This window comes from Moschus berezovskii, chromosome 1 (assembly GCF_049115385.1).
Source record: "Moschus berezovskii isolate FMDL1 chromosome 1, NW_MosBer_1.0, whole genome shotgun sequence".
Taxonomy (NCBI): Eukaryota; Metazoa; Chordata; class Mammalia; order Artiodactyla; family Moschidae; genus Moschus; species Moschus berezovskii.
Window position 1 is genome coordinate 113,627,880 of NC_142460.1, and position 15,010 is coordinate 113,642,889.

The 15,010-nt window shown below is 37.2% G+C and overlaps 1 pseudogene; it reads right to left on the reverse strand.

Annotated features, from left to right (window-relative positions):
* Positions 1-3,714: 3,714 nt before the first annotated feature.
* Positions 3,715-7,263, reverse strand: LOC148778823 (histone-lysine N-methyltransferase SETMAR-like; annotated as a pseudogene).
* Between the last annotated feature and the right edge of the window lie 7,747 nt (positions 7,264-15,010).

Below are 15,010 nucleotides of genomic sequence, written 5' to 3' on the forward strand. Positions count from 1 at the left end.
CCTAACACCAGTTTCTACACTGTACAGAATTCATTCCTTTTAAGTTATAAGTTAGATTGTATCACTTTTAGTTAAACCTTCCAATATTTTTAGATTTCATTTAGAAAAAATATCAGAAATCATCAAATGGCATAAAAACCGTATATATCCTCAACTTACTATCTCTCTGACTTCATCAACTACTGTACCCTCTTTGCTCTCACTGGCCTTCTTGCTGTTCCTTGAATGTATCAGGCACAGGTCTTAAGACTAACTGCTTATTACTTTTCAAAAGGATTTCTCCCATGTATCTTTATGACTCCTTTTATCACTTTCCTAAAGAACTTATCAGAGATATGGCCATTTCATTTTTATTTTCAGCCGTTATAACACAGTGCTTTGTACTCCTTAAACTAACAATATATGCTCTAACAAAATAATAATATTGTATTTGACATGTTTATTGAAAGTCCTTCCTTTACCTGCAATAGAATGTAAGATTAATGAGGACTGTATTCCCTATTGTTTTTCTACCATGTAAAATAGTACACAGTAGGTGCTCAGTAAATATTTAATCACTGCATAAATGAAAAATCTCAGCTTCAACATCAGTAACATAGAATGATTTATGCCTGAGCTTTCTTTCCAGATAAAACAAATGTTCTTTTTAAGATACAAAACATTGAACAAATGAGTGATAGTAGTATATTCTTCAACAGTTATGAATGTAATCTTCTGAAATAGCTTATTCATTATTTTCTCTTTAGATCAAAAATATGTCTCATGGATGTGGAAGACATAATGCAAAAGACTAAAATTAATAGCTCATTCTTTAAAGACGTTTCCAAACACTATTCACCTTCAAATTTTGGAAATCATTTTTAATTGAGCTTATATGAAATGAAGTTATCCTTCAAGAGAAGAATATGGCCAATAAGAATTCCCCAAATAAAATCATGTTTGCTGGTTCTAGGGGTTATGATGTGTACCTAACCCCTACGTTAGGATGTGTGTTCATGTGTGAAACTGTCATTAGTAGCTCAGTTGTGTCTAATTCTTTGCAAGTCCATGGACTGTAGCCCATCAGGCACCTCTGTCCATGAAATTCTCCAGGCAAGAATACTGGAGTCGGTTGCCATGCTATCCTCTAGGGGAATCTTCCTGATCCAGGGATCGAACCTGGGTCTCCTGCATTGCAAGCACACACTTTACCATCTGAACCACCTGGGAAGCCCAGGTTAGGGTACAGCTTTCAGTTAACCTAAAAGCCTAGGATATAGCTTTTGAAAGCCACAATTCAAACCAACCACTAATAATAAAAGTAGACATTCTTTTTTCAAAATCACTATTACTTTGCACCTTCTCTCTTTTCTTGTTTCTACTTTTATGTATATATCAAGACCAAACAGATCTACTCATGGTATTTCTTACCTTCAAAATTACTTTAGGATAGATAAATATCCAAAGCCATGTAGTTTTCTCTTTAGTAAAAAAAGAGAAAGGTTTTAGTCCTTGAAGATTTACATTTTTTGATAGTGTTAGAATACAATTTTGTATTGCTAGTAGTAGCTTACCAATTATTTTCTTAAAGTCTTTAAAGATTTCTCAAACTATAGCAAATGCGCTTAGGCTACAGAGACATCAAAATGTATCAAAGAGCCAACAGCTGGCTGTAGGCAAACCTCAATTTAGCATGTGAAAAGGAGCATTGTGACAATCGGTGTACTAAAGAAGATAAAAGAGTAGTCACTAAGTAGCACAGCTTTAATGAACTTACCCAGAGTATAAAAAGATAATTAGACTCATAATTAGAGAACAGTAATTCATACCTGAAATTATATGGAGTTTTTGGTTGAATTGTTGCAATACTTGAAATGCAATCCAAAGTTCACTGTCGTTGTGAGCAAGATAAGACCTAAAACTTATCTTCCCTCAGAAGCAGCACTGACTATGAAAAGTGCCCTGTGTAAAAGCTCATTTTTAAAAACAAAAATTTTAGTTCCCAGATATTAGCAGTTGAGCTAACAGTAGAAATTGGACTGTTCCTTCTACCCTGTAAATATCAATACTTTCTGCTATGGAGTATATTAAATATCCAATGAGACAGCTTGAAAGTGCACCAAAGTTAAAAATATCCATTTTCATAGGGCAAAGTCACTTAGTAGACTTCATAAGTAGTATAATGAATTAGAGAAATCCAGGTTGTTCCCACTGAAATCACTTGAGCCTAACATGAAGTTCACTCTGATACCAAATCATTCCTAGGAGCTCAGAGAAAAATCTAAGAATGTGCAGGCTGTTTGGGGCAACAAAATTACTATTAGCAATGAATGAATAGAGCTGATCCCATTTTCACTCCTGAAATAAAACCACCAAAGAATTAGATTTTGCTTTAACATGTTCTTCGTACCCAGCTGATTTTTTGTTTCTTATCTCCTATTTCTATTCTCTGTTTCATTCTGCTAAATGCATGATTCCATCATTAAGCCAACATCTCCTGAGTTCCTACTATGTGCCAGGCATACAGATCAGTAAACCATGAAGCATGTGTTTTCACAGGGATCTTTACTAACCCCATATATCCATTACTATGGCGCACTTCACAATGTTCATTGTTTATGATGATTAATACACTCAATGCTCACAGCAACCTATGGGTGAAGGTATTTGATCATCATTTTATAAATAAGAAAACATCACATCAGAAAGTGTAGAGCTGACTTTAAGCCCAGGCTTCCTGACACAATGACAAGCCCCTCACTGACCAAGTTACCACACCCTTTCAACATGGACCTTCTACATTCCCCACCTTCAGAGCTACTCCATGTTGTTTAGTTTATCCACAAAGCCTCACCCTCTTGTCCTTGATGATGAGCTCCAGCATTGAACCTGCTTTCTCTCTACAATAGTCTCTATTTGTTTCAACTATACAGATCACTTTCTAAAGCTCTTGACAATCTTCAGTCTCTGCTAGAGAATACAGGAATCACTAACAGAGGAGCTGGTTAGGATCCTTCAAGGAAGCAGCAAGAGGAAGGAAGGAAAGTATGACTTTTAGGTGAGAAAGAAACAGCTGAGACAGGTAGGAATGAGAAACATGACTCAAAGGCTGGGGCAGTATAGAGAAAAGATCTTTTTAGTGACAATTTGCAGGTGTTGCAATGTATCTTAAGCAGATCTGGATTATAAACATAAGGATAAAGTCAGATTTTTTTTTTTTAGAAAAAACAATGACTGCATTCTGTTTGTACTTGTCTTCAGCATGTGCTTCAGAGTGGACATAGAATGTTATTAAATCCAAGAAAAAACATGAATTTATCTATTTTGGGTATTGCTCAGTAGAGACAGAAATCCAAACCGGTATATGTTGTAGGACTCTGTCACAGGCTCTGAAAGGAGCGATGAAATACATTTCTGATGGTCTCAACTTTTTTCTGAACAATTCTGTGTGAGGCATTGACCATGTTGATTTCTTAGATTGTACGAAAGTTTCTGCCAGGCAAAGAGAATCAGGAAGAAGAATGATTCTCCCATTTAAGTCTTAATGAGAGAATATTTTGGCATGTAAAGAGAATAAAAAAAAATGTATGTTATAGGGACTAAAGTTTAAGAGCCATAGGCTTTTAAAAAAGATATTTTATTGAAGTATAATTGATTTATTAGTTGGTGCAAAAGTAATTGCGGTTTCAGGCCATGAATTTTAAATCATTATAACTAGGCTCAAACACATCTTTATTAAGCAAAATAGGAACCATCACAATCAACAAAATTTTGCCAACAAGAAGTAAATTTATTTATTCCTGTAGCATAAAAATCTGTGGATCAACTCTTGGAAAGCATTTTCTGCCTCCTGATGGTTGTGGAAGCATTTTCCCTACAAAAAGTTGTTGAGATGCTTGAAGAAGTAGTAATGAGTTGGCAAGAGGCCAAGTAGATATAGCAGATGAGGCAAAAGTTTATAGGCCCACTCATTCAACATTTGAAACATTGGTTGTGTGATGGGCAGTTGGGTGTTGTCATGGAAAAAAATTGGGCCCATTCTGTTAATCAATGCCAGCTGCAGGCATTGCAATTTTTGGTTCATCTCATCAATTTGCTGAGCATAGTTCTCAGGTGTAATGGTTTCACTGAAATTCAGAGAGTTGTAGTGGTTCAGATTGGCAGCAGACCACCAAACTGTGACCATGATATTTTCTGTGTGCAAGTTTGGCTTTGGAAAGTGCTTGAAGCTTCTTTTTGCTCCAACCACTGAGCTGGTCATCATCAGTTGTCATATAAAATTCAATTTTCATGGCATGCCACAATCTGATTGAGAAATGGTCTGTTGCTATTGTATACAATAAGAAAATATGACACTTCAAAGCAACTATTTTTCTTTTTTTGGTCAGCTCATGAGGCACCCATTTATCAAGTTTTTTCACCTTTCCAGTTTGCTTCAAATGCCGAGTGACCATAGAATGGTTGATATTGACTTCTTTGGCAACTTCTCATGTAGCTGTACAGAGAAGGCAAGCCACTCCAGTACTCTTGCCTAGAAAATCCCATGGATGGAGGAGCCTGGTAGGCTGCAGTCCGTGGGGTCGCTAAGAGTCAGACACCACTGAGCAACTTCACTTTCACTTTTCACTTTCACACATTGGAGAAGGAAATGGCAACCCACTCCAGTGTTCTTGCCTGCAGAATCCCAGGGACAGGGGAGCCTGGTGGACTTCCGTCTATGGGGTCACACAGAGTCGGACACGACTGAAGTGACTTAGCAGCAGCAGCAGCAGCAGCATGTAGCTGTAAGAAGATCAGCTTCGATAATGGCTCTCAATTTTTGCTGTCAACTTCTGATGGCCGGTCACTACACTCCTCATCTTCAAGGCTCTCATCTCCTTTGCAAAATTTCCTGAACCACCAAGTTCCTTATGTTCCTTAGCAGTTCCTGGGCCAAAAGTGTTATTGATGTTGCGAGTTATCTCCACTATTTTACGGCCGGTTTTGAACCCGAATAGAAGAATTTCTAAATTGTCTAACATCATTTCCATAGTCTAAAGTAAATACAAAATACCCAAGCAACTAATAGTCACAACAAAACATAAAATGAGAATGCATATAAAATGATGTATAGCATAATCACATTTATTTAAGAATGTATCCCAATATCAAGTGGCAAAGTTCAACAGTGCAAAAGCACAATTGCTTTTGCATCAACATAATACAATGCTGTGTTAATTTTTGCTATACAGCAAAGTGATTTAGTTATATATATATATATATATATATATTCTTTTTCAAATTCTTTTTCATTATGTTTTATCTCAGGATGTTGAATATATTCCCAGTGCAATATAGTAAGACCTTGTTGTTTATCCATTCTATATGTAGCTGTTTACATAAGAACTTTTTAAAAAATCTTTTTTTAATTTATTTTTTAAATTTTTTGTTGATTGGGGGGGAATTGCTTTACAATATAGTGTTGGTTTCTGCCATACGACAATGCAACTCAGCCATAATTGTACATATATCACCTCCCCCTTGAACTTCCCTCCCCTCCCCTCATTCTACCCCTCTAGGTCATCACAGAGCACTAGGCTGGGCTCCCTGTTTTTAATAGCAACTTCTTGCCAGCTATCTATTTTACACATGATAATGTACATATGTCAATGCTACTTTCTCCATTTGTCCCACTCTCTTCTTCTGCCAATGTGTCCACAAGTCCATTCTCTATATCTAAGTCTCCATTCCTTCCTTGGAAATAGGTTCATGGGTACCATTTTTATTGATTCCATATATATGAATTAATATATATTTGTTTTTCTCTTTCTGACTTACCTCACTCTGCATAACAGAGAGCCATGCACTTTTGAGCAGACCTTAAAGAGTCAGTCACGACTGAGCAACTGAACTGAACTATTCTGAATTTGTATTTTAGTAATAAATTGAAAAGCTGGCTAAGGATGCAAGCTTTAGAATTGGAATATAGGTTCAAATCTAGTCTCTGGTGCTTACTAGATGAGTCCTCTCAGTTACACAGTTGACCTGTGAAAGGTTTGCCTACACCATCCATAAAATAAACACAACATTCCCTACTAGAATAAATAGAACAGTGATGGTAAAACATCAGAAAGAGTCCCTAACTCACAGCAGACAATCAATAGTAGCTTTTTAAATTTTATGTCGTAATGGCAGGAACTTGTATAAACTTTTAAAGTTCTAATTAAAAGGAAGAGAATAGAAAAATAAAAGATCTCAATTTAGAATTCCAAAGCCTCTCAGAATTTCTTCAGTGAAGACTAGGTTTCTTTTCCCTGGGGTTTGAGTGGCCACATGAGACCTGCAGTGGACTGGACCTCAGCAACGCCATGTCAGGATGGGTTCAACTCCATGACACATACGAGATCAACGTTGGCTCCCTCTGGGTAGGTACCCACCTCAGGGACATTTCTGAGGCTTCTAGAATTTTTGATGTCACCAAGCTGAGCTAGACATACACACACAACACTCCATGGGGAAAAAAGTAAAACTTTGCTTTTTGACAAGGAAAGTAGAATGATGTTAAATCTTTGCTAGTTCCACTTAAGACACAGCCCTCACAGTCCCCAGTTCTCTAAACTATAAAACCTTCAACCTCTGCCAACAATGCTTATAAATTGTGACTCATCTCACAGCACCCATTAACAATCTTCAGAGTTAAATTGGTACTTTCAAGGTGATAAGTGCCTTTCTAATCCGTGAAAGAACATCCATTTTCTTTTCCACTTAGAAGTGAACTGAAGGTATTTTTATTGTTGCTGAGTTTTCATGTGTTACTGACCTACTGGAGAATCCCCTGTAAAGTACTCTGCGTGCAACTTCTTGTTAACAGTGTGTGAGGAAACAGTCTTAACACTTGAATCTTCATTCCCGCATCAAGACAAATAATCATTATTTTAAGTCATTTCAACTCCATCCAAAGAATGTAAAGGTATCACAGACTTTATTACAGTAGTTCCCCCTTTTCCACAGGGATAAGGTCCAAGATTGACAACAAATCTAATAATAAATTAATAATAACAAAACAGAGCAGTTACAACAATAAATTATAGTAAGAATTATGTGAATGTTATCTTTCTTTCTCTCAAAATATTATTATAGGGTTGTACTCACTTTTCTTCTTTTTGTGATGAGATGCCTACATGCTGAGATGAAATCAAGTGAATGACATAGGCATTGTGATGCAGTGTTAGGCTACTGTTGACCTTCTGACCATACATCTGAAGGGGGATCATCTGCTTGGGGTGGTTCTGGATCACCCAGCATGATGACGTTGATGGTTGGATGTTAGTAACAGATGATGTTGATGACTGGGTATCCCAGGCAGAATGGTGTGGCACAGTGGGAGATTTCCTCACTCTACTCAGAATGGTGGTGTACATAATTTAACATTTATGATTTATTTCTAGAATTTTCCATTTAATATTTTCCGACTGTAGTTGATTGGAGGCAACTGAAGCCACATGAAGATAAACTGGGATCTGATAGGTGATCATCTTCAAAGTGAGAAATGGGGTTTTTTGTTGTTCAGTCACTAAGTTGTCTCTGACTCTTTGTGAATGGAGTTATTGGAGACCAAAAATTTCTTGACACTGATTCATGCAATAAAATAGAGTTGTTCCCTTAACAGCATAGCAACTTGCTATTGGTACTTACAGTTTAATATCAGTACTCTTCTATAAATAAAATTGCAATGTTTTTTATAATAATTTTACTAAAAAATTATGAGGTAAGAAGGAAAGATAGTATAAGTTCAGTGGCAACTAAGATTGTAAGGGGATTTTTATCATCATTATTGGAATAAGAGAGAAAGAAAATGATGAGCAAGAGGCCCAGTAAAAATATGAAAGTTGTATGCTTTCAGGAATGTGGCCAAGAGACACAGAAAATTATTTGTGTGCCTAAACATGTCATCAGACCTGTGGAAGAAAATAATATGTAGTCTGCAAATACAAAAAGAGTTGGCAAAGAAAGGTAACAAGTCTAGCATATATATAGTAATAGATAAATAAAAGAGAAATAGGAGTGAAAATAAAAATAAGACACTAAAGCTGGGATGAAGAAAATTAATGACAAAGGAATAATGCAACAATGAGAAATGAAATTACTAATGAAGGTGAAAAAAGTCCATAAATAAATGTACTGGTATTCAGAACATTTTCAATTTTAACCTCAGGTATCAAGTGCAGTTAAAAAAAAGTAATATAATACAGGGACTTAAGAGTTAGCCTAAGTACAAAACTTTAATTCTATTTTAAAGAGGGGAATGGAGGCAAAAGACAAAGTAATTTGGTGTTACTTATTGGATACGAGAGTTGGACTGTGAAGAAAGCTGAGCACTGAAGAGTTGATGCTTTTGAACTGTGGTGTTGGAGAAGACTCTTGAGAGTCCCTTGGACTACAAGGAGATTCAACTAGTCCTTCCTAAAAGAGATCAGTCCTGAGTGTTTATTGGAAAGACTGATGTTGAAGCTGAAACTCCAATACTTTGGCTACCTGATGCGAAGAACTGACTCATTTGAAAAGACCCTGATGTTGGGCAAGACTGAAGGTGGGAGGAGAAGGGGATGACAGAGAATGAAATGGTTGGATGGTATCACCACTCAGTGGACATGAGCTTGAGTAAACTCCGAGAGTTGGTGATGGACAGGGAGGTCTGGTGTGTTTCAGTACATGGGGTCACAAAGTCTGTCATGACTGAGCAACTGAATTGAACTGATTGGATACAATGTCAGTATCAGATATTATAGAATGTTCTAAATAACACTGAAATACACAAAAGTGATACACTTTTCTGCAAGGTTCAAGATTAAGAAATAAAAAGACATTTTCCTTCCTGAGATTACTGTATAAATTATCATCATCACATCATATCGTTGCCCAGTCATGTCCAACTTTTTGCAACCCCACGGTCTGCCAGGCTCCCCTATCCATGGGATTCTCCAGGCAAAAATACTGGAGTGGGTTGCCAGTTCCTTCTCCAGGAGATCTATCTTCCTGACCCAGGGATCAAACCCTGGTCTCCCACATTGCAATTCTCTACCATCTGAGCCACCAGGTATTACAGTGGTTGTTTACTGAGCATACATTACTTACTTCCCTGATGGCTCAGTGGTAAAGAATCTGCCTGCCAAAGTAGAAGACACGGGTTTGATCTTTGGGTCCAGAAGATCCCTGGAGAAGGAAATGGCAACCTACTCCATTATTCTTGCTTAGGAAATCCCATGGACAAAGGAGCCTTGTTGGCTGTAGTCCATGGAGTCGCAAAGAGTCAGGCACAACTAAGCAACTGAACACACACACATTCATAGGACAGACTGAAACAAAGGTTAAGACATGCTAAAAGCACAGTTTGCAAGGGCTTGAAATAAAATTAATGTCTGTTTGACTTTGGATCACTCAGTTCTTGAACATGTGTGGTTGGAGGGAATTTGTATGTATAATTGGGAGAGTTATTTACATGATAAATATTATGTTATTACTTCCATATCTTTCTACTTATTCCTAAGTTAACATATATTTATTACCCTAGCTCCATTTTGGAGAAAGACTAAGTTAAAAATAGTTCAGAGTAGATAATATCAAGATAATTGATAAAAAGATAAAACATTAAATCTTCCCAGACAAGCTGTTGGTTCCTTAAAATCATTTTCTATTCCTTTGTCTATTTCTATAATAGGTAGACTAGTATAAAATGCAAAAGATAGCTTCCATAAACCTTCATTAAATAAATTATATTAGTCACTCGTATTAAATTTCCAAAGGCTGCCAAATATAGAACTGATAAAATCAATCTCCAGTGATTACCAAAATAAATAATAGTAAGACTCAGGGAGAAGATTGAAAAATAATGAAAACCTGATAAATAAGCCTGTAAAATGCATTAATAATAATAGTTAGCATTTATTGACCTTTACTTTGTGCCCAGCATTATTCTAAGAATTTTACACTGATTAACCCCTTTAAATCTATATTACAATCATGTAAAGAATAAAGAAAACCATTATTATGGTTGAATTACCAATTACCATATTGAATTACCAATATTCAACTTTTTTTTCAAAAAACTCTTGTTTTCGAATAGTCTTAGATCTACAGAAAAATGGAAAAGGAGTACAGATTTCTCACATATCTCACACCAAATTTGTCTTAATATTAACATTTTACTTCAGGGTATTAGTCAGGATTCTCCAGGGAAACAGATAAATAAGGTACATATATACATGCAATATATGTATCTATATGTTTATGTATTTATCTATTATGAAGAATTGGCTCATGTGATTCTGGAGGCTGAGAAGTCCCATCAACTGCCATCTGCAAGCTTGAGACCCAGAAGAGCTACTGGTGCAAATTCCAATCTAAGTGCAGGAAAAGAGCCAGATTCTACTTCAAAAACAATTAGGCAGAGAGCAAATTCTCCCTTACTCTGCCTTTTATTTTATTCAGACCTCTTGAGAATTGGATGGGACCCAGTGGTGTTGGGAAGGACCATCTGCTTTACTCACTATAGATTTGTATGTAAATCTCATCCAGAAACAACCTCACCAACATACACAGAATAATATTTAACCAAATTTCTAGACACCTTGTGTTCCAGTCAAGTTGACGCATAAAATTAACCATCACAGAAATTTTTCATCACATAAATGTTACATTTTTCACATTCAATGAACCAATATTGATATATTAATAATACTGTGATGTTTGAGAAGACTGTTGAGAGACCCTTGGACTGCAAGGAGATCAAACAAGTCAATCCTAAAGGAAATCAGTCCTGAATACTCATTGGGAGGTCTGATGTTGAAGCTGAAGCTCCAGTACTTTGGCCACTTGATGCGAAGAACTGACTCATTGGAAAAGACCCTAATGCTGGGAAAGACTGAAGGCAGGAGGAGAAGGGGACGATGGAGGATGAGATGGTTGGATGGTATCACAAAGCTCCAGGGGTTGGTGAAAGATAGGGCAGCCTGGCATGCTGCAGTCCATAGGGTCGCAAAGAGCTGGACATGACTGAATGACTGAAATGAACTGAAAGTTTATACTTGACTCAGATTTTCCTAGTTTTTACCTAATGCTCTTTTTCATTCCAAAATCCAATCCAGGATACCACATTACATTACTTACTATATCTCCTTAGGTTTCCCTTGGCTTCAACAGTATCTCTGACTTACCTCATTTTTAATGAACTTGACAATTTTGAGGAGTACTGGTCAGGTGTTCTGTTTTATACCCTACTCTTGGAATTTGTTTCATGCTTTTTTCATTACTAAACTGAGATTATGGTTTTTTGAGAGGAAGATCACAGAGTAAAGTGTCATTCATTCATCATATGAAAGGTACATTATATTAAAATGACTTACCACTGTTGATCACCTGGCTGAGGTAGAGTGTTTTTAGGTTTCTTTTTGAAGAAAATTTGCAAGTCAACAAGTCAGAGTAGTTACATAAATTATTTGAGATTCTTCTACATGAAAGAGTTGCCTATTCTCCACCATTCATTTATTAATTCAATCATTTATTTATGTCACTTATGGACTGATGTTATTACTTTCTGTTGTTGTTTAGTCACTAAGTTGTGTTTGACTCTTTGCAGCGCCAAGGACTGCAGCATGCCAGGCTTCCCTGTCCTTTACCATCTCCAGTATTTTGCTCAAACTCATGTCCACTGAGTCAGGGATGCCATTCAAACATCTCATCATCTGTTGCCCACTTCTCCTGTCTTTCCTAGCACGAGATTTTCCAGTGAGTCAGTTCTTCGCATCAGGTGGCCAAAGTATTGGAGCTTTAGCTTCAGCATTGATCCGTCCAATGAATATTCAGGGTTGATTTCCTTTATAAATGACTGATTTGATCTCCTTGCTGTCCAAGGGACTTTCAAGAGTCTTCTCCAGTACCATAACTCAAAAGCATCAATTATTTAGCACTCAGCCTTCTTTATGGTCCAACTCTCACATCCATACATGACTCCTGGAAAACCCATAGCTTTGAATTTAGGGAGTTTTGTTGGTAAAGTGATGTCTCTGCTTTTTAATACACTGTTTAGGTTTGCCATAACTTTGTTTACTTTATACTTTATGTTAAAATCTGATCCTACTTTATTTTGTTACTCAAATTGTTCTAGCTCTGGGAATTTGGAGCTCTTCTTTAAGTTGACTCCTTTGTACTTTAAATGGAAGAAAAACCTATAAAAGTGTAGCCTTCTCCTGTGACTGATGATTTTAGGAGTTTCTCAGTTCTCATACTAGTCCATACACAGCCACTCCTAATTCATCCACAGAATCATTTAAGTGTTCCTCTCAGTTGTTTGCCTTAATGACTTTTGTTCCAGGTAAGCAGCTCTGATCTTTGGCTCTCTAGATGAATCTGTCTCTCCAGATTTTAGTACAGAGGTTTGCCCTGCAACTTTAGATCCATGATGGGTGCAAGAAAAGTAATCACTTTTCAGTCTGTTTAACTTTTTCTAGTTGTGAGGACAGGCGTGTGGCCTCAACTCTTTACATATCAAAGTTGAAACAGGAAGGAGTGGACTACCTTTGACCTCATATTATCACCCCCATTTTACAGGTGGTGAAATTAAAGTGCTCACATAACTTACCCAAGATTATGCTCTGAGAATTACTGAGTCAAAGGCATGATCTTAACCACTATGGTATACTCTCTCTATATTACATAAAACTATTAAAGATGTGAATCAAATCATGTTGGAGCAACATATGGGAGTAATTATCTTTAGGAATTAACTCTATAAAGGACAGCCTAATGAATGAGGTAACATGAGCTACTGCAGAGAATGAGGAATTTGCCAGATATGGAGGTTGGGGATTTCTAGGCAAAGGAACAACAGGTATAAAGGCATAGAGATATTGAAAAGAATGTCATCTGTTCAGATTCAGTTATTGAAGTAGAGGATATATGTTTAGGACACTGATAAATCTGGGGACAGGTCTTGCCCTTGTGAAGGACAGTTCTCAGGGCTGTGCATGGAATTTATAACTGACAAAAATTGAAGTCTTTTAAAATGAAGGATTCATTAGAAAGATGGCCCATAGGACCTAAGAGATTGTAGCAAGAATTTAGTTAAGAGACTTTAACTAAGTCAAGAATAAAACACAAGGGATGTGTGTTTACATACTTGATAGCTTATATGCAATGTTTGATTACTTCTGGATAAAACAAAAATAGCAAACCACAATCTCTCAAGAGGCCAATTCAAATCTCTCCAAGCTCTCTCTGTTGCAAATTAAAGTTCTCATTAGTACACAGCACCTAGGGTAGGTGATCTTATTTCCAAATCAAAAATAGACTCAGAGACTTTGAAAACAAATTTATGGATACCAAAGTGGGAGGAGGGATGAATTAGGAGTTTGGGATTAACATAAACACACTACAATAAGTAAAACAAATAATCAACATGGACCTACTGTATAGCACAGGAACTCGACTCAGTATTATGTAATAACCTATGTGATAAAAAGAATCTGAAAAGGAGTGGACATATGTTTATGTATAACTGAATCATTTTGCTGTACACCTGAAACTAACATGACGGTATAAACCAACTATTGTTGATGTTGTTTAGTTGCTAAATTGTGTCCAATTCTTTTGCAGTCCCATGGACTGTAGCCTGCCAGACTCCTCTGTCCATGACATTTCCCAGGCAAGAATACTGGAGTGGATATCCATTTCCTTCTTTAGGGCGTCTTCCTGACCCAGAGATTAAACTCATGTCTCCTGCATTGCAGGCAGATTCTTTACTGTTGAGCCACCAGAGAAACCCAACTATTCATCAATATAAAATAAAAATTAAATTTAAATAAAAAATAAAAATAGAGTTCTCATCAGTATACGGCACCTAGGGTAGATGGCCTTCATGAGACATTTTATCCATATTGTGAATACTGACATCACAGGGATTTGAATTCATGTAACCTCAGATATGCAGATGACACCACCCTTATGGCAGAAAGTGAAGAGGAACTAAAAAGTCTCTTGATGAAAGTGAAAGAGGAGAGTGAAAAAGTTGGCTTGAAGCTCAACATTCAGAAAACTAAGATCATGGCATCTGGTCCCATCATTTCATGGGAAATAGATGGGAAAACAGTGGAAACAATGTCAGGCTTTATTTTTCTGGGCTCTAAAATCACTGCGGATGCTGATTGCAGCCATGAAATTAAAAGATGCTTACTCCTTGGAAGGAAAGTTATGACCAACCTAGATAGCATATTAAAAAGCAGAGACATTACATTGCCAACAAAGGTCTGTCTATTCAAGGCTATGGTTTTTCCAGTGGTCATGTATGGATTTGAGAGTTGGACTGTGAAGAAAGCTGATCGCCAAAGAATTGATGCTTTTGAACTGTGTTGTTGGAGAAGACTCTTGGGAGTCCCTTGGACTGCAAGGAGATCCAACCAGTCCGTTCTAAAGGAGATCAGTCCTGGGTGTTCGTTGGAAGGACTGATGCTAAATCTGAAATTCCAATACTTTGGCCACCTCATGTGAAGAGTTGACTCACTGGAAAAGTCTCTGATGCTGGGAGGGATTGGGGGCGGGAGGAGACGGGGACGACAGAGAATGAGATGGCTGGATGGCATCACCGACTCAATGCACATAAGTTTGGGTAAACTCCCGGAGCTGGTGATGGACAGGGAGGCCTGGCGTGCTGTGATTCATGGGGTCGCAAAGAGTCAGACACGACTGAGTCGCTGAACTGAACTGAACTGAATGCTACTGTTTAATACTGACATCACATAATTATTATTTTAAAGTAATTTTAAAAATGATTTATTTATGTATTTATTTTTGGCTGTGCTGGGTTTTCATTGCTGCATACAGGTTTTCTCTAGTTGCAGTTGAGTGGGGGCTGCGCTTTGTTGTGGAGCACAGGCTTCTCATTGTGGTAACTTCTCCTGTCTTGGAGCACAGGCTCTAGGCACACAGGCTGCAGTAGCTGCAGCACTTGGGCTACAGTAGTTGTGGCATAGGGGCTCATAAGGTGTGGCTAGAAGACCCT